A 19,489-nucleotide genomic window follows, 5' to 3' on the forward strand; every position below is an offset into this window, starting at 1 on the left:
AGATCATAGGCTTTCTATCCTAGTCATACATTGATTAATTCATCTTATTTAGTCAACTCCAACAAACGGAAGAAGGTATCATGTCATCTTCACAAAGGGAGAATGTCAAACAAGACTAATTAATCATGTCACAAATATAAACAAGAATTTATCTCATTACATCATCCTCGACGATGGAAGAAGGTATCATATTATCTTCACACTCGAAGAAAGTCTAACAAGACTAGCTAATCTCAATCCGAAAATTCTAATCAACTTACTAATTAAATTAGCAAAAGATTAGCGTCAATGGAAACAATATTAGCCAACAACTCTAAGTCACCAACATAGGTTGGGTTTTCATGACTCAAGATCACCTAATTACCCTTTCCAAGCCAAGAATGCTCAAAATCTACTCTAACAACCAACCAAGCATTTTGTCAAACACTTGGAAGGCATAAAAGGAAAACATAGTAAATTGCAAGGAATTAAACAACAATAAAACAAATCAATAATAAAAGAACATGAATCATAAATTGCATTAAAAGAAATAGAAGAAGAAAGAGTGCATCAACAACAAGGTAAGCAATTACAAGAATGAAATACAAAATTAGAGAGAGAAAGAGTAGAGGAACAAGAAATTGTAAAGAAAAGTAAATCAAAGCATGAATTAAACCTAGATCTAAGAAATTCTAATCCTAATTCTAGAGAGAAGAGGGAGCTTCTCTCTCTAGAAACTAAACTCCATGATGCAAAAACTTCAAACAATTGCTCCCCCCCTTTTCCCAAGCTTGAATTCTGCATGAAATAGCATTAGAAATAAGTTGGGTTGGGCCCAAAGTGCTTCAGAAAATCGCTGGGGGCGATTTCACTTTAGTGGGCTAGGAGCAGCATCTGCGCAAACGCGTACATGGCGAGTGCGCGCCTCTAAACGTGAAGCAACATATGGCAAATTTTATATCATTTCGAAGCCCGGATGTTAGCTTTCCAACACAACTAGAACCGCCTCATTTGGACCTCTGTAGCTCAAGTTATGGTCGATTGAGTGCGAAGAGGTCAGGCTTGACAGCTTTGCGGTTCCTTCATTTCTTCATGAGTTCTCCCACTTTGCATGCTTTTCTCCTCACTTCTTCCATCCAATACTTGCCCTATGAACCTGAAATCACTCAACAAATACATCAAGGCATTGAATGGAATTAAAGTGAATTGAATTTAGCTATTTTAAGGCCTAAAAAGCATGTTTTCACATTTAAGCACAAATCAAGGGAGAATTGTAAAACCATGCTATTTCATTGAATAAATGTGGGAAAAGGTGATAAAATCTCCCAAATTAAGCACAAGATAAACCACAAAATTGGGGTTTATCAAATCTCCCCACACTTAAACTAAGCATGTCCTCATGATAAAATCAAGAAATAAGCAAAGGGGTATCAACATTTATTCAATGCAAACTAACTAAATGCAATCTATCTATATGCCATCTATCTATATGAATGCATCCACTTGGTCAAAACAAGTCAACTTCCAAGAAAACATATTTAAGTACAAGGGCTAAAGCCATAGCAGTCAAATCAAACCCACAATTGAATTGAATTATTAAAAAGATTTTACAAACTTGCAATAAAAGAGATGATCATGGGTGGAAACATGTAATTGAGCAATCGAACCCTCACCGGATGTGTATCCGCTCTAGTCACTCAAGTGTATGCGGTTGATTCACTCAATTCTCTCCTAATCATGTTTTCCAAGATTTGTTTTTCATCTAACAATCAACAATTATTTTATGCATGCATACAAATATCATGAGGACTTTCCATAGGTTGTAATGGGGTTATGGTCAAGGTAAGATGCATATGGTCAAGTGGTCTTGAGATTTGAATCTTTGATTAACTTAAACTTACCACCTAACTTATGACAACCTATACAATTCTAAACAAACCTAACTACCCATTCTTCACTTTTTCACACACTCATGCATTCTCTTTTTGATCACCACCCATATGCATTGACTTTTATTGAACCTTGCTTTGGGGCATTTTGTCCTCTTTTTATTGCAATTCTTTGTCTTTCTTTTTCTATTTCTATTATTTATTTTCATTTTTTTCTTTTTTTTATTATTATTTTTTTCATTAATTTTTTTTTCAAACTAAAATATATATATACAAGAACATCAATGCATATGGTTTACACATGATTAATACATGAGTATGTACCCAATTCCCAAGATTCTCAACACAAATACAAAAACACACTTTTATCTCTACCCAATGTTCCCAACTCTCCCAAAATCAAATAATAAACACTCTCACTAGCCTAAGCTAATCAAAGATCCAAATTAAGGGATATTTATTGTTTTTCACTTAGGCTTGTAATGTGCTACAATTAAGAACAAATAGGTTAAGCATAGGCTCAAATTGGTTATCAATGGAAGATAAAAGGTAGGCTTATTTGGGTAAGTGAACTATTTGAACAATAGCCTCAATCATATAAATGCATGTATACACAAAATAATGGACATATAGAATTAAACAAATCAAAGATTACAATCATAGGAAGAGAATAATGCACACAAGAATGAAAATAAGTGGTTATATATGATGTAACCACACAATTAGGCACAAATCTCTCATGCTTGTATTCTTAGCTCAAAAATCGTGTTCCACACAGTATATAATTCAAGCAAGTTTTAAATTTTTTTTTCAATTGGGGTGCCCTATGGATAAAATCTTTGGAAAATATCATGATTTTGACTAAGTTTAATATATACATATGCAATGCAACCAAAAATCCTAAAAGACCTAAAAATGAAATGCAAAAGTGTTGGGATTAGAAACTTGTCACCCAAAAATGCTGAGCGGTCGGACGATCTCCCCACACTTAAAAGTTTGCACTGTCCTCGGTGCATCCAAAGATGAACAAGGGGGTACGTTGACTTTCCTAGTTGCTACCTTCAGTTGGTAGGTTAACCGATGCTGCGTGTTCTTCTCCCGCTTCCGTTTTTGCTTATGATGATTCTTCCTGAACATAGTAAACAGGAGATAATAAGACAAGTAAATGCACAAGCAAGGAAGCATGGATTGTTGGAATGAGGTAAATCACTAGAATTGAGTGAGTGAATTAGTGTGACAATAATGAAAAATAAGTGTGTGGGTCCTAACTTGCATGCGGTTTAGAACTCACACCCTAGTATTTAAAAATCATGTCACAATTATACAAAAGAAAACATGCACTTCACTCATTCTAGTGTGCTTGAGATACTTTAAAAGAATTGTAGGCTAAAATAACCCAACGAGTAGTGAAGAAGCATAAAAGCATTCAAGCAAAAATCAAGCAATTGTGAAACTGAATAATGCATGGACATTGATTGATGTGTAGGTAGACTTAGTGAACAAAATGGTATATGAAACTCACACAACAATCAATGATACATATTGAAGTTGTTGCAACACCTAAGTGACATAGAGGTGGAACATATGGATTCTATAGAACTTAGGAAAAAGGATATAAAAATCAATCACATAGCAAGCATGGTCCACAAAGCTTAGAAAGCTCAAAAATATGTCGCTAGGTAAGCTTTGATCCAATTTCACAATTCTACAATCTCAATGCATGAAATAAGTGATGTGAATAAGGGTAAACCATAAACAAGAATCACCTAAAAAAATACAATGATAATATACAATTGCCTAACAATAGATGATGAATGCATGGTGGCCAAAACATGCAATTCAAAAGAGGTAAGAAGCTTAAAGGCAATGTAACATTCACTTGGTGCTCACAAATGTTCAACATGAAAATTTAAAACCAAGTAATAAATTGCAACCTCAATAAAGGAATCCAATAATGACAATAACAACAATGATGTTAAATTAACATCCTATTAGTAATAAGCAGCAGTAAACAGTAAACAAGATTAGTAATCCAACACTTATAATGGAAAACAAAAATTAAACTAACTAACTAACTAAAAAAATGGTGTTACATGATATTTGGTAGTGTTAGATGATGTTTGAAGGGTGGAAAGAAAAGAAGAGAAGAGAGAAAAGGAAAGAAATGGAAAGAAGAGAAGAAAAGAAGGTGGTTGATGCAGAACAGCCCACGCGTGCGAGTCATTGGCGCGTGCGCGTGGAATGGTGAAATGGAAGCAACGCGTACGTGCGGCTGACGCGTACGCGTGCACAGCAAAGCAGAGAGTCGACGCGTACACACAAGGTATGCGTGCGTGTGCCCTGGGGCACAAAGTTGGCACACTTCAGGCACAACTCTCGGGTGAATATTTGGGAAGTGGAAAAATTCAATCCACGCATACGCGTACATGACGCGTGCGCGTGGATGGCCGAAATTGCTTGATTCACGCGTGCACGTGGATGGTGCTCTGTTTTTTTCAAAATTTTTCTATGCTTTTTCACCAAACCAAGCATTCCAAACCTCCAAACAGCTACCAAAACATCATAAAACCTTATTTAACCTACTAGACTCCCAATTAAACTCAACTAATCAAACAAAACATGAAATTAAACTTATTTTACCAATATGTACAAAAGGAAAAAATGAAAAGATGTTACCATGGTGGGGTGTCTCCCACCTAGCACTTTTGTTTATTGTCCTTAAGTTGGACTTATGGGGAGCTCCTCATCAAGGTGGCTTGTGCTTGAATCCATCCTTGAACATCCACCAATGCTTGGACTTCCATTGTGCTTCATCAGTCAAGGTTAATAACTCCAAGCTTTGATGGAGTTCTTCACAAACCGTGGGCTCCCAAAGTTGATTTTCCTTGTGTGATCTGGGATCCCACGCCTTGTTTTCACACCCGTCCTTGAGTTGATCATGGTGATTTCCTCCGGGTGGCAAGAGAGATGAATTCTCATGGAAGCACCAAACTATCCTCCTAGACCCATCCAATTGAGCACTATTCCAACCTTTACTCCTTGAAGCTTCAACCATAATGAGCCTAGACTTACAACGCCAACCACTAAACATCCTTCTCTTACACTTAATTCCACAAAGCACCCTAAGTTGGCCATCTGTCTCAAGTAAACCATATTCAAGTGGGATAATAAAGCTAAGAGTTAGAAGTTTTACCCACTCAAATGAAGGATCAGATGATAACCTAGGTGGAGGAGTTCCCAACGGTCTTGACTAAACATGTTTCACTCTCGTCCATCCTTTTTGGGAGGCTTCCACCACTTGGCAAGATACTTCATGCTGTACCTCTTGCCAAGCTTCCTCAAGTTCACATTCTTCTTCACCAATGTCCTCTAGCTCTTCCCCATCACTCAAATCATACATAGGAGGTTGAGTGAAATCTACCTCATCATCAATTCCGAGCATAGTGGGGAAGGATTCTTCAAATTCAAGAGGATCATATGTTGATGCGGAGTGATGAGAAAACTTTTGCGTGGTCTAGAAATTTGCGGATAAATCCTCGTTGCAAGTATAGTTTCTAAACCTTCAAAAGTCCTTTCATACAAACATTTTGGTTGTCACAAGTAACAAACCCCTTTAAAATTGATAACCGAAGTATTTAAACCTCGGGTCATCTTCTCAAGGAATTGCAAGGAGGTATGTTCTTATTATTGGTTATGAGTTTGTAAATTGGGGGGTTTTGAAAGTAAGGAAGCAGTATGTTGAACAAAAAGAATAAAATAAAATAGTAATAATAAAATAAACTCTTGGTAAGGTATTAGAAATTAGAGGTCCTATCCTAGCTATCCTTATCAATGATGATGAAAATTAAATCCTAATTCCACTTTGTTAACCTTCACTAAGGCAAAGGAAGGTCAAGGGATTAATTGGTTTGATCTTCGGATCCTATTTATTTCCTAAGAAAAGATTGGGATCATTGAAGTTCAATTTAATTAACAAAGATAACAATTATCAATCATGTTTGAGTTTGATAACTCCTGAGTTACTGATTTCTTAACCAAGACCAAAAAGGAGAAAAGTAAATCTACTGGAATAAAAATGTCTTCAGATGGGAATAACAATAATGTAAATAAAAGAAAGCAAAAATAAACTGAAATACCTTAATTAGCACTAATAAAGATATCAAATGTAACATGGAAGAGTTCATAAATTAAATTGGGAAAATAATAAAAAGAACATTGAACCTGGGATTGAGAGTCACTCCTAAAACTAAGAGAAATCCTAAATCCTAATCCTAAGAGAGAGGAGAGAACCTTTCTTTCTAAAAACTACATCTACCCTAAAAATTTGAATATGAAAGCTTTTTTATTAATGGATGTATTCCTCCACTTTATAGCCTCTAATCTGTGCTTTCTGGGCCGAAAACTGGGTCAGAAACAACCCAGAAATCGCTCGTTACAAAATCTGCCACGCTGGTTTTTCGTCACTGCGATGCGTCCGCGTGGATCACGCGACCGCGTCACCTAGCGTTAGGGCAACTATGGCATATTAGATATCAAATCGAAGCCTTGGACGTTAGCTTTCCAACGCAACTAGAACCGCGTCGTTTGGACCTCTGTAGCTAAAGTTATAGCCGTTTGAGTGTAAAGAGGTCAGGCTGGACAGCTCAGCAATTTCTCCAACTTCTTGTATTCCTTCCACTTTTGCATGCTTCCTTTCCATCCTCTGAGCCATTCCTGCCCTGTAAATCTGAAATCACTTAACACACATATCAAGGCATCTAATGGTGATAAGGGGAAATTAATTTTTAGTAATTAAAAGGCTCGGGAAGCAAGTTTCCAATTATAGAATAAAATTAGGAAGGAAATATAAAACCATGCAAATATTATGAATAAGTGGGTAAAGAGTTGATAAAATCCACTCAATTGAGCACAAGATAAACCATGAAATAGTGGTTTATAATGGAGTCATCATAAATAGGAGGGCCTATTGATTGGAACACTTCTTCCAATTCTTCAATCACATTGTGCCTTGGAGGTTGTACACTCTCCTCCTCAACATCAACTTCGAACTCCATGGAAGAAGGCTCTTCAATTTGTGCTTCCTCTATGTACTCAACATATCCTAAGGTTCCAACCACTACTTCCTTTTATTCAATAATCTCTACCTCCTCCTCTTGTTGCATTTCTTGCTTTAACTCCTCTTCTTCACCTTGGAGCTTAAAGTTCACTCCCTCACTAAGCTCCTTGGTTGCTTCTCCACATTTCACAATAGAAGTGCCTTGATCATATAGGCTTAGGAGGGATGAGACTATGTTGCCAATGGCTTCTACCATGATAGCCATTTTTGCTCTTAACTCCTCAAATTTCTTTTCATCCTCCTCGTGTTTCCTTAAGATATGAGATTCAAGATCCCTTAATTCTAGCATAAAGGCTTCATCGGAGGGTTGTGGTGGAAGAGAGGGTTCATTATTTGAGGGAAAGGTATTATAGTCGGAAGGTGGTTCATATTGGTGAAATTCTTGAGGTGGTGTGTGTGGACTTTGTGGTTCTTGGGAGTATTGGTGTTGGAATGGTGGTGGCTCTAAGTATGGTTCATATGGTGGTTGGTATGGTGGGTATGGTTTAGGATCATGTGGAGGTGAATGGTGGTATGAGGCTTGTGAGTGTGGTGGAGGGCTATGTTGAGGAGGGGGTTCATATGCATATGATGATTGTGGTTGACAATCACAATGAGGGTCATCACATACATTAGATTGGCATGCATCAAGATTTGAATTGTACCCATAAGGAGCCGGAGGAGGTTGTTGCCAAGAAGGTTGTCCATAAGCTTGGGGCTTCTCCCATCTTTTATTTCCAAATCCTCATTAAAGCTTTCATTTCCTACAACATAGTTTGAACCACACTCATAGCCAAAGTGATGAGAATTCGTGGTGATAAGTGAAAACAAAAACAAATTCTAGCAAGAAACAAAGAAAACCAAATCCTAAAACTAGAAAAAACTAACAAACAAACCAAAAATTAGGCTATTCACAATATATACAATAGCCAATAACTTAGCACCATTGCAACTCCCCGGCAACGGCGCCATTTTTGATGTGTGAACTTTTGTTGATATAGAATTGATGCCAGGGCATTTTGGCTAGTTTCACTGACCTTTTCTTTACTGTTTTTAGGGTAGTTTCATGCATTTCCTTAGGAAATAAGCTAGTTTTGGGTAGATATTCACTTACATCTTGATTCAAGCATACATTGTGCACTTTACATAATTTCATGAGGATTTTGCATGAATTTAAGGACAAATTGGATGTTGCATTTCCCATGACTTGGACTAGAACTTTGATGCACTTTATTGCTTGATTTCAAGACAAAGGAAGCAAAGAAGAACCACATTAGTGGCTACGTTAGTTATACTAACGTTAACACTAACGTGGAATGGGAGTAACTTGCAAAGTTAATGAGAAAAGTAATTGCCAATAACGCTCTCGAAGTCACGTTAACTAAGTTAACGTGAACTCTAACGTGGAAGAAAGGAAATGGAGCCAACGTTAGTGACACTTAACATTATCACTAACGTTGGACCAAGCTCATAAGTGGCCACGTTAGTTTCCACGTTAACTTAGTTAACATGGCCTCTAATGTTAAGAAGTAAAGGGGAAGCCAACGTTAGTGACATTCAACTTTGTCACTAACATTGGCCAAGTCACAATAAGCCACGTTAACTTCCACGTTAACCTAGTTAACGTGGAAGCTAACGTGAGGAGACAAAGTGATCGACAACGTTAGTGACACCAAACATTGTCACTAACATTGGAAGGAACCCACACAAGCCCCAATAAGCCACGTTAACTCCCACGTTAACTTAGTTAACGTGGAAGTTAACGTGAAGAAGGGAGGTGATCGCCAACGTTAGTGACACCCAACATTGTCACTAACGTTGGAATTAGCCCACATAAGCCACTATGAGCCACGTTAACTCCTACGTTAACTTAGTTAACGTGGAAGCTAACGTGGATAAGGGAATGATGAACCAACGTTAGTGACACTCAACTTTGTCACTAACGTTGGAGATGGCTAGCATGGCCACGTTAAAAGCCACGTTAACCTAGTTAACGTGGACTCTAACGTGAGAAATAGGGGCACATTGGAACGTTAGTGACAATGGTAAGTGTCACTAACATTCTCAAAGGTTGGCAAGCCTACGTTGAAAGAGTCACGTTAACTAAGTTAACGTGGACTCTAACGTAGGGAAGGGGGAGACTTCTCAACGTTATTGGGAAAGGCAAGTCAAAGGGGCAACGTTAGTGGCAACGTTTGTGCCACTAACGTTGAAGATAACGTGGCTCTTACTTGGGTGAGGAATGTTAGTGAAAAAGGTGATTGTCACTAACGTTCTCGAACACATATTTTCACTGAACGTTAACACCACTAACGTCCTGAGCTAAAGTCTCTGCCCACTTCACACTTTCTCTCTGCAAGTAAAGCCAAGCCCAATGAAGAAGAGAACTACTTCAAACTCAAGATCCAAAGGCCCATACCCAAGACTTGAAGAGCCAACTAGAAGAACAGAAGAGTAGTATATATAGGAGTAGCTTTGAATTAAATTGGGGAGTTGGAAAATATAGGGAGCCTCTTGGCATAGAATTACTCTCTGTATTTTACTTTCTCTGCACTTCTAGTTTCATCATGTATTCTCCATCTTTGTTTTCATTTTCCAGAGCTATGAACAACTAACCCCCTTTTATTGGGTTAGGGAGCTCTGTTGTAATTTGATGGATCAATACTAGTTTTCATTATTCTTCTTCTATCTTTTCTCTTGATTTTACTTGAAAGCTTTCGATCTTCATCCAATTGGGTAGTTATCTTGGAAAAGAAGCTATTCATACTTGGATCTCTTCTGAACCTTGAAAGAGGAATGAAGAGATCATGCTAGAAATGCTTTCTCATGCTGGACCAAATTGGGTTTGGATGGATATGTGACTATAATCCTCTCAACACTTGATTTGGGAAATGCATGTGGTATAATCAGTGACCTTACATCATCTCTTCTCATGAGCAATTGACCAAAGAATTGGCTATTGATCAAGATTTGAGAGATTGAATTACAAGAAATTATAATTTGATCACTTAAGATTGCCAAGGAGATCAATGAGTGCATTGATTGAGGAAGAGATGAAAATGAAATTGATCCGGAGAATGCAACATTTCCTGAGCCCAATGAACTCCCCATTCCTGATCTTACCCATTCTCTATAATTTCTGTCATTTACTTTTATGAGCAATTTCCCCATTCCCATTTAAGATTCTGCAATTTACTTTCCGTCATCTACATTCAGCTCTTTATTTCTAGCATTTACTTTTCTGTTATTTACTTTTCCGCCATTTAATTTTCTGCAATTCTCAACTCAAATTCTGATTCACTCAACTAGAACATTCCTCTAATTAAAGTTGCTTGATCAATTAATCCCTGTGGGATTTGACCTCACTCTATTGTGAGTTTTTACTTGACGACAAATTCGGTACACTTGTCAAAGGAAATTTGTTATGAGACAAGTTTTCCGTGCATCAAGTTTATGGCGCCGTTGCCGAGGATTGATTGTGCATCAACAATGATTAAATTGGAGGATAACTAGATTGAGCATTTTATTTTTGTTTGATTTAATTTTCTGTTTGAGTCATTTACTTTCTGTTTTAGTTAATTTTTTTTCCTCCCCCTTACTTTTTCTTTGTTATTTACCATTCATTTCACTAACCCACTAACTGTTTGATATATTGCATCACTCACACTAACAGTAATTCTGACAGATATACTTTCTGCACCTATTCTCTTTGCTTGTACTTGTTGGTTGTATGACAGGGAAAAGAAGCGGGGCTTCAACTTCCTTTGATTCTGAACCTGAGAGAACCTTCCTTAGACTAAGGAGGAAGGCAAGAGAAAAATGTGTAGTTGGTGCTGAAGAAGAGGAGGAACACTTTGAGGAATACTTTGAACCAAACATGGAAGAAAACATGGAAAACCATCGTGAAGAAGAAGCTCACAACCATGGCGGAAGAGGACGAGCAAATCATGCTGGGAAGGATAGAAGAGTTTTAGGCTCTTACATCAATCCAAACCCAGGAAACTGTGGAAGTAGCATTCAAAAGCCAACCATCCATGCCAACAATTTTGAACTAAAACCACAGCTCATCACCCTTGTGCAGAACAACTGTTCGTTCGGAGGAAGTGTCCAAGAAGACCCAAATCAACATCTAACCACCTTCCTGAGAATATGTGACACAGTGAAGTCTAATGGTGTTCATCCTGACGCCTATAGACTGCTCTTATTTCCATTCTCACTCAAGGATAAGACAGCCAAGTGGTTGGAGTCTTTCCCAAAGGAGAGCTTGACAACTTGGGAAGATGTGGTGAACAAATTCTTAGCAAGATTTTACCCCTCTCAACGAATCAATAGGCTGAGAGCTGAGGTCCAAACTTTTAGGCAACAAGATGGTGAGACTCTATATGAAGCATGGGAGAGGTTCAAAGACCTAACAAGGAGGTGCCCACCAGATATGTTCACTGAATGGGTGCAGCTGCACATTTTCTATGAAGGGCTCTCTTATGAGTCAAAGAAGGCAGTAGACCATTCATCTGGAGGATCTTTGAACAAGAAGAAGACCATTGAGGAGGCCATAGATGTCATTGAAACTGTAGCAGAGAATGACTACTTCTATGCTTCCGAAAGAGGGAACACAAGAGGAGTAATGGAGCTAAACAATGTAGATGCTCTGCTGGCCCAAAACAAGCTCATTACCCAGCAGCTGGCTGACCTCACCAAGAAGATGGAGAGGAACCAAGTAGCAGCAATCGCCACTTCATCAACAACCCAAGAAGGAGTGAATGAAGAAGCAGAGGGTAGTCAGGAGCAAGCCAACTACATTGGGAATTCACCTAGGCAAAACCATGATCCATACTCCAAGACCTACAACCCTGGATGGAGGAATCACCCAAACTTTGGGTGGGGAAATCAACAAGACCAAAGCCTTGAGAGATTGATCAAGATTTGAGAGATTGAATTACATGAAATTGTAATTTGATCACTTAAGATTGCCAAGGAGATCAATGAGTGCATTGATTGAGGAAGAGATGAAAATGAAATTGATCCGGAGAATGCAACATCTCCTGAGCCCGATGAACTCCCCATTCCTGATCTTACCCATTCTCTATAATTTCTGTCATTTACTTTTATGAGCAATTTCCCCATTCCCATTTAATATTCTGCAATTTACTTTCCGTCATCTACATTCAGCTCTTTATTTCTAGCATTTACTTTTCTGTTATTTACTTTCCCGCCATTTAATTTTCTGCAATTCTCAACTCAAATTCTGATTCGCTCAACTAGAACACTCCTCTAATTAAACTTTCTTGATCAATCAATCCCTGTGGGATTCGACCTCACTCTATTGTGAGTTTTTACTTGACGACAAATTCGGTACACTTGCCGAAGGAAATTTGTTATGAGACAAGTTTTTCGTGTATCAAGAATTTCCTCAATTGAATGAATTCTCGTTGCAGGTATAGTTCTACACCAGCAAAGAATCCTCACATACAAAAATTTAGGTTGTCACATGTACAAACCCCAAATAAGAATTAACCGGAGTATTTGGACTCCGGATCGTCTCACGAGGAATTGTAATGAAATGTATGCTCATTGGCTATGAAGGATGTATATGGGGTTTTGATTGGTAAAGGGGCAAGGAAGTAAATGGACAAGAATTTAAATGACAAGAAGAGTAAATCAAACAAGTAACTAAAGAAAGCAAGTAATAAAGAGAGACATTCATGGCAAGAATTGAGATCATAGGCTTTCTATCCTAGTCATACATTGATTAATTCATCTTATTTAGTCAACTCCATCAAACGGAAGAAGGTATCATGTCATCTTCACATAGGGAGAATGTCAAACAAGACTAATTAATCATGTCACAAATATAAACAAGAATTTATCTTATTACGTCATCCTCGACGATGGAAGAAGGTATCATATTATCTTCACACTCGAAGAAAGTATAACAAGACTAGCTAATCTCAATCCAAAAATCCTAATCAACTTATTAGCGAACAACTCTAAGTCACCAACATAGGTTGGGTTTTCATGATTCAATATCACCTAATTACCCTTTCCAAGCCAAGAATGCTCAAAATCTACTCTAACATCCAACCAAGCATTTTGTCAAACACTTGGAAGGCATAAAAGGAAAATATAGTAAATTACAAGGAAAGTAAATCTACACTACTCAATTGCAAGGAATTAAACAACAATAAAACAAATCAATAATAAAAGAACATGAATCATAAATTGCATTAAAAGAAAATAGAAGAAGAAAGAGTGCATCAACAACAAGGTAAGCAATTACAAGAATGAAATACAAAATTAGAGAGAGAAAGAGTAGAGGAATAAGAAATTGTAAAGTAAAAGTAAATCAAAGCATGAATTAAACCTAGATCTAAGAAATTCTAATCCTAATTCTAGAGAGAAGAGGAAGCTTCTCTCTCTAGAAACTAAACTACATGATGCAAAAACTTCAAACAATTGCTTCCCCTTTGCCCAGGCTTGAATTCTGCATGAAATAACATTAGAAATGAGTTTGGTTGGGCCCAAAGTGCTTCAGAAATTGCTGGGGGTGATTTCACTTTAGTGGGCCACGAGCAGCATCGGCGCGCACGCGAACATAGCGCGTGCGCGCCCCTAAACGCTAAGCAACATATGGCAAATTTTATATCATTCCGAAGCCCCAGATGTTAGCTTTCTAACGCAACTAAAACTACCTCATTTGGACTCTGTAGCTCAAGTTATGGTCAATTGAGTGCGAAGAGGTCAGGCTTGACAGCTTTGCGGTTCCTTCATTTCTTCATGAATTCTCCCACTTTGCATGCTTTTCTCCTCACTTCTTCCATCCAATACTTGCCCTATGAACCTGAAATCACTCAACAAATACATCAAGGTATCGAATGGAATTAAAGTGAATTGAATTTAGCTATTTTAAGGCCTAAAAAGCATGTTTTCACATTTAAGCACAAATCAAGGGAGAATTACAAAACCATGCTATTTCATTGAATAAATGTTGGAAAAGGTGATAAAATCCCCCAAATTAAGCACAAGATAAACCACAAAATTGGAGTTTATCAAATCTCCCCACACTTAAACTAAGCATGTCCTCATGATAAAATCAAGAAATAAGCAAAGGGGTATTAACATTTATTCATTGCAAACTAACTAAATGCAATCTATCTATATGCAATCTATCTATATGAATGCATCCACTTGGTTAAAACAAGTCAACTTCCAAGAAAACATATTTAAGTTCAAGGGCTAAAGCCATAAAGACCATAGTAAAGACCATAAATGTGATTTTTGAATAAAAACTCATAAAAATATAATAAAAAGTAAGAAAAATATACTAAAAACTATGTAAAAATAATGCCAAAAAGGGTATAAATTATCCGCTCGTCAGCGCTGAACGCCCAATGGGGGCCACAAAGTTGCCCCTGGCTGCTCCCTCAAGGGCGTTGAATGCCCATAAAGCTCCCTTACTAGCATTCAACGCCAGCATTATATCCCTAAAAGGCGTTGGACGCCCAGAGCGGTCCTATTCTGGCGTTCAACGCCATTGATGCTGGTGCGCAAAATTGAACTCCGCAAGTTTCGTACAGATGAACCGAAAGGTGCACCGGGTCATCCAAATAATACCTCAGGTGAGTGAGGGTCAAATTCCACAGAGATTGTTGGATTGAGCAAGCAATCCCTATCTTGTAGATCTTAGTCAGGCGAATAGAAAAAATGGTTGTTTGTTTGAAAGCATAAACGAAATAGTAAAGAACAAAATACCAGATTGATGTGAGAACAGTGATAAAGATTCAGTTAAGGCTTCAGAGATGCGTATTCTTCTGGATCAACTTTTCTTACTGTCTACTTCAATAACGAATGATTCATTCAATGGCAGCCGTAATTGACTAAGTCATGTAGCATCCTCATCAAGTTAGCCTCTTCTAAACCATAGCAGTCTACCATATCCGAGCAACTCATATCCTCTCATCAAGTTAACTCATGGCTTCCCACTATAGCCGAAGGTAAACACCTAAGCAATCCACTCCCCTTCGCAATCCTACTCAAAATGCCATAGACAAGGTCGAATCTTCTGGATCAGGGAATGCTGCTCTGTAGGCTCTAGCTTTAATGCCACAGAGACCTCAGTAACCCATAGTCAATGGGATTTTATGTCACTTATCCAAAGTCACCCAGGTACGCTCTTGGAATCTGCAGTGCACTCTCTAGCTGTGGTCCATTGTTATCTGGGTCAGGACTTATACGGAACCCATGTAGAACAAAGATGAATGTCACAGTTCACCCTCAATTCATGAGAAGAAGACCAAAAATGCACAAGAGAATAGAATCAAACATGTATTGGAATAAAAACAATAATATTATTAATCCATGAGTATCAGCAGAGCTCCTAACCCTAACTTAGGAGGTTTCATAGCTCATAGCTTATAGAAAGTAATGTGAATTTGAAAGTGGTGGATGAAGATGAGGCGGAAGATCCTAAACATGGGTGATCTTCTCCTATATATAATAACCTAATATGATGGGCATTCTTGGGAAAGTCCATTCTTGGGCCCACTTTGGTTGAGTATTTGGGCTGAGCTTGGCATCCAACTTAAGGGATGGGCATTGAACGCCCATTAGGGGGTTGATCCATGCTGCCTTGTGCTTCTTGGTGGGCGTTGAATGCCTCAAAGGGGGTGATTGGGCGTTCAACGCTCACTTGGTGATGTGTGAACTTTTGTTCATATAGAATTTCCTCAATTGAATGAATTCTCGTTGCAAGTATAGTTCTACACCAACAAAGAGTCCTCACATACAAAAATTTAGGTTGTCGCATGTACAAATCCCAAATAAGAATTAACCGGAGTATTTGGACTCCGGGTCGTCTCACGAGGAATTGCAATGAAATGTATGCTTATTGACTATGAAGTATGTATAGGGGGTTTTGATTGGTAAAGGGGCAAGGAAGTAAATGGACAAGAATTTAAATGACAAGAAGAGTAAATCAAGCAAGTAACTAAAGAAAGCAAGTAATAAAGAGAGACATTCATGGCAAGAATTGAGATCATAGGCTTTCTATCCTAGTCATACATTGATTAATTCATCTTATTTAGTCAACTCCAACAAACGGAAGAAGGTATCATGTCATCTTCACAAAGGGAGAATGTCAAACAAGACTAATTAATCATGTCACAAATATAAACAAGAATTTATCTCATTACATCATCCTCGACGATGGAAGAAGGTATCATATTATCTTCACACTCGAAGAAAGTCTAACAAGACTAGCTAATCTCAATCCGAAAATTCTAATCAACTTACTAATTAAATTAGCAAAAGATTAGCGTCAATGGAAACAATATTAGCCAACAACTCTAAGTCACCAACATAGGTTGGGTTTTCATGACTCAATATCACCTAATTACCCTTTCCAAGCCAAGAATGCTCAAAATCTATTGTAACAACCAACCAAGCATTTTGTCAAACACTTGGAAGGCATAAAAGGAAAACATAGTAAATTACAAGGAAAGTAAATCTACACTACTAAATTGCAAGGAATTAAACAACAATAAAACAAATCAATAATAAAAGAACATGAATCATAAATTGCATTAAAAGAAAATAGAAGAAGAAAGAGTGCATCAACAACAAGGTAAGCAATTACAAGAATGAAATACAAAATTAGAGAGAGAAAGAGTAGAGGAACAAGAAATTGTAAAGAAAAGTAAATCAAAGCATGAATTAAACCTAGATCTAAGAAATTCTAATCCTAATTCTAGAGAGAAGAGGGAGCTTCTCTCTCTAGAAACTAAACTCCATGATGCAAAAACTTCAAACAATTGCTCCCCCCTTTTCCCAATCTTGAATTCTGCATGAAATAGCATTAGAAATAAGTTGGGTTGGGCCCAAAGTGCTTCAAAAAATCGCTGGGGGCGATTTCACTTTAGTGGGCCAGGAGCAGCATCTGCGCGAACGCGTACATGGCGAATGCGCGCCCCTAAACGTGAAGCAACATATGGCAAATTTTATATCATTTCGAAGCTCTGGATGTTAGCTTTCCAACACAACTAGAACCGCCTCATTTGAACCTCTGTATCTCAAGTTATGGTCGATTGAGTGCGAAGAGGTCAGGCTTGACAGCTTTGCGGTTCCTTCATTTCTTCATGAGTTCTCCCACTTTGCATGCTTTTCTCCTCACTTCTTCCATCCAATACTTGCCCTATGAACCTGAAATCACTCAACAAATACATCAAGGCATTGAATGGAATTAAAGTGAATTGAATTTAGCTATTTTAAGGCCTAAAAAGCATATTTTCACATTTAAGCACAAATCAAGGGAGAATTACAAAACCATGCTATTTCATTGAATAAATGTTGGAAAAGGTGATAAAATCCCCCAAATTAAGTACAAGATAAACCACAAAATTGGAGTTTATCAAATCTCCCCACACTTAAACTAAGCATGTCCTCATGATAAAATCAAAAAATAAGCAAAGGGGTATTAACATTTATTCATTGCAAACTAACTAAATGCAATCTATCTATATGCAATCTATCTATATGAATGCATCCACTTGGTCAAAACAAGTCAACTTCCAAGAAAACATATTTAAGTACAAGGGCTAAAGACATAGCAGTCAAATCAAACCCACAATTGAATTGAATTATTAAAAAAATTTTACAAACTTGCAAGAAAAAAGATGATCATGGGTGGAAATATGTAATTGAGCAATCGAACCCTCACTGGATGTGTATCCGCTCTAGTCACTCAAGTGTATGGGGTTGATTCACTCAATTCTCCCCTAATCATGTTTTCCAAGATTTGTTTTTCATCTAACAATCAACAATTATTTCATGCATGCATACAAATATCATGAGGACTTCCCATAGGTTGTAATGGGGTTAGGGTCAAGGTAGGATGCATATGGTCAAGTGGGCTTGAGATTTGAATCTTTGATTAACTTAAACTTACCACCTAACCTATGACAACCTATACAATTCTAAACAAACCTAACTACCCATTCTTCACTTTTTCACACACTCATGCATTCTCTTTTTGATCACCACCCATATGCATTGAATTTTATTGAACCTTGCTTTGTGGCATTTTGTCCTCTTTTTATTGTAATTCTTTGTCTTTCTTTTTCTATTTCTATTATTTATTTTCATTTTTTCTTTTTTTTTATTATTATTATTTTTTTTCATTAATTTTTTTCTTTTCAAACTAAAATATATATACAAGAACATCAATGCATATGGTTTACACATGATTAATACATGAGTATGTACCCAATTCCCAAGATTCTCAACACAAATACAAAAATAAACTTTTATCTCTACCCAATGTTCCCAACTCTCTCAAAATCAAATGATAAACACTCTCACTAGCCTAAGCTAATCAAAGATCCAAATTAAGGGATATTTATTATTTTTCACTTAGGCTTGTAATGTGCTATAATTAAGAACAAATGGGTTAAGCATAGGCTCAAATTGGTTATCAATGGAAGATAAAAAGTAGGCTTATTTGGGTAAGTGAGCTATTTGAGCAATAGCCTCAATCATATAAATGCATATATACACAAAAGAATGGACATATAGAATTAAACAAATCAAAGATTACAATCATAGAAAGAGAATAATGCACATAAGAATGAAAATAAGTGGTTATATATAATGTAACCACACAATTAGACTCAAATCTCTCATGCTTGTATTCTTAGCTCAAAAATCGTGTTCCACACAGTATATAATTCAAGCTAGTTTTAAATTTTTTTTTTCAACTGGGGTGCCCTATAGATAAAATCTTTGGAAAATATCATGATTTTGACTAAGTTTAATATATACATATGCAATGCAACCAAAAATCCTAAAAGACCTAAAAATGAAATGCAAAAGTGTTGGGATGAGAAACTTGTCACCCAAAAATGCCAAGCGGTCGGACGATCTCCCCACACTTAAAAGTTTGCACTGTCCTCGGTGCATCCAAAGATGAACAAGGGGGTATGTTGACTTTCCTAGTTGCTACCTTCAGTTGGTAGGTTAACCGATGCTGCGTGTTCTTCTCCCACTTCCGTTTTTGCTTATGATGATTCTTCATGAACATAGTAAACAGGAGATAATAAGACAAGTAAATGCACAAGCAAGGAAGCATGGATTGTTGGAATGAGGTAAATCACTAGAATTGAGTGAGTGAATTAGTGTGACAATAATGAAAAATAAGTGTGTGGGTCCTAACTTGCATGCGGTTTAGAACTCACACCCTAGTATTTAAAAATCATGTCACAATTATACAAAAGAAAACATGCACTTCACTCATTCTAGTGTGCTTGAGATACTTTAAAAGACTTGTAGGCTAAAATAACCCAACGAGTAGTGAAGAAGCATAAAAGCATTCAAGCAAAAATCAAGCAATTGTGAAATTGGATAATGCATGGACATTGATTGATGTGTAGGTAGACCTAGTGAACAGAATGGTATATGAAACTCACACAACAATCAATGATACATATTGAAGTTGTTGCAACACCTAAGTGACATAGAGGTGGAACACATGGATTCT

The 19,489-nt window shown here is 37.2% G+C and overlaps 1 non-coding gene across 1 annotated transcript; it reads right to left on the reverse strand.

The window, feature by feature from the left end:
• Window positions 1–11,293: 11,293 nt before the first annotated feature.
• LOC148574381 (small nucleolar RNA R71) lies at window positions 11,294–11,400 on the reverse strand. Its single transcript, XR_015905751.1, has one exon. It is a non-coding gene; the product is annotated as a small nucleolar RNA R71 (small nucleolar RNA).
• Window positions 11,401–19,489: the final 8,089 nt, after the last annotated feature.

Source organism: Arachis ipaensis, chromosome B2, assembly GCF_059453495.1.
Source record: "Arachis ipaensis isolate K30076 ecotype BB chromosome B2, ASM5945349v1, whole genome shotgun sequence".
NCBI classification, from domain to species: domain Eukaryota; kingdom Viridiplantae; phylum Streptophyta; class Magnoliopsida; order Fabales; family Fabaceae; genus Arachis; species Arachis ipaensis.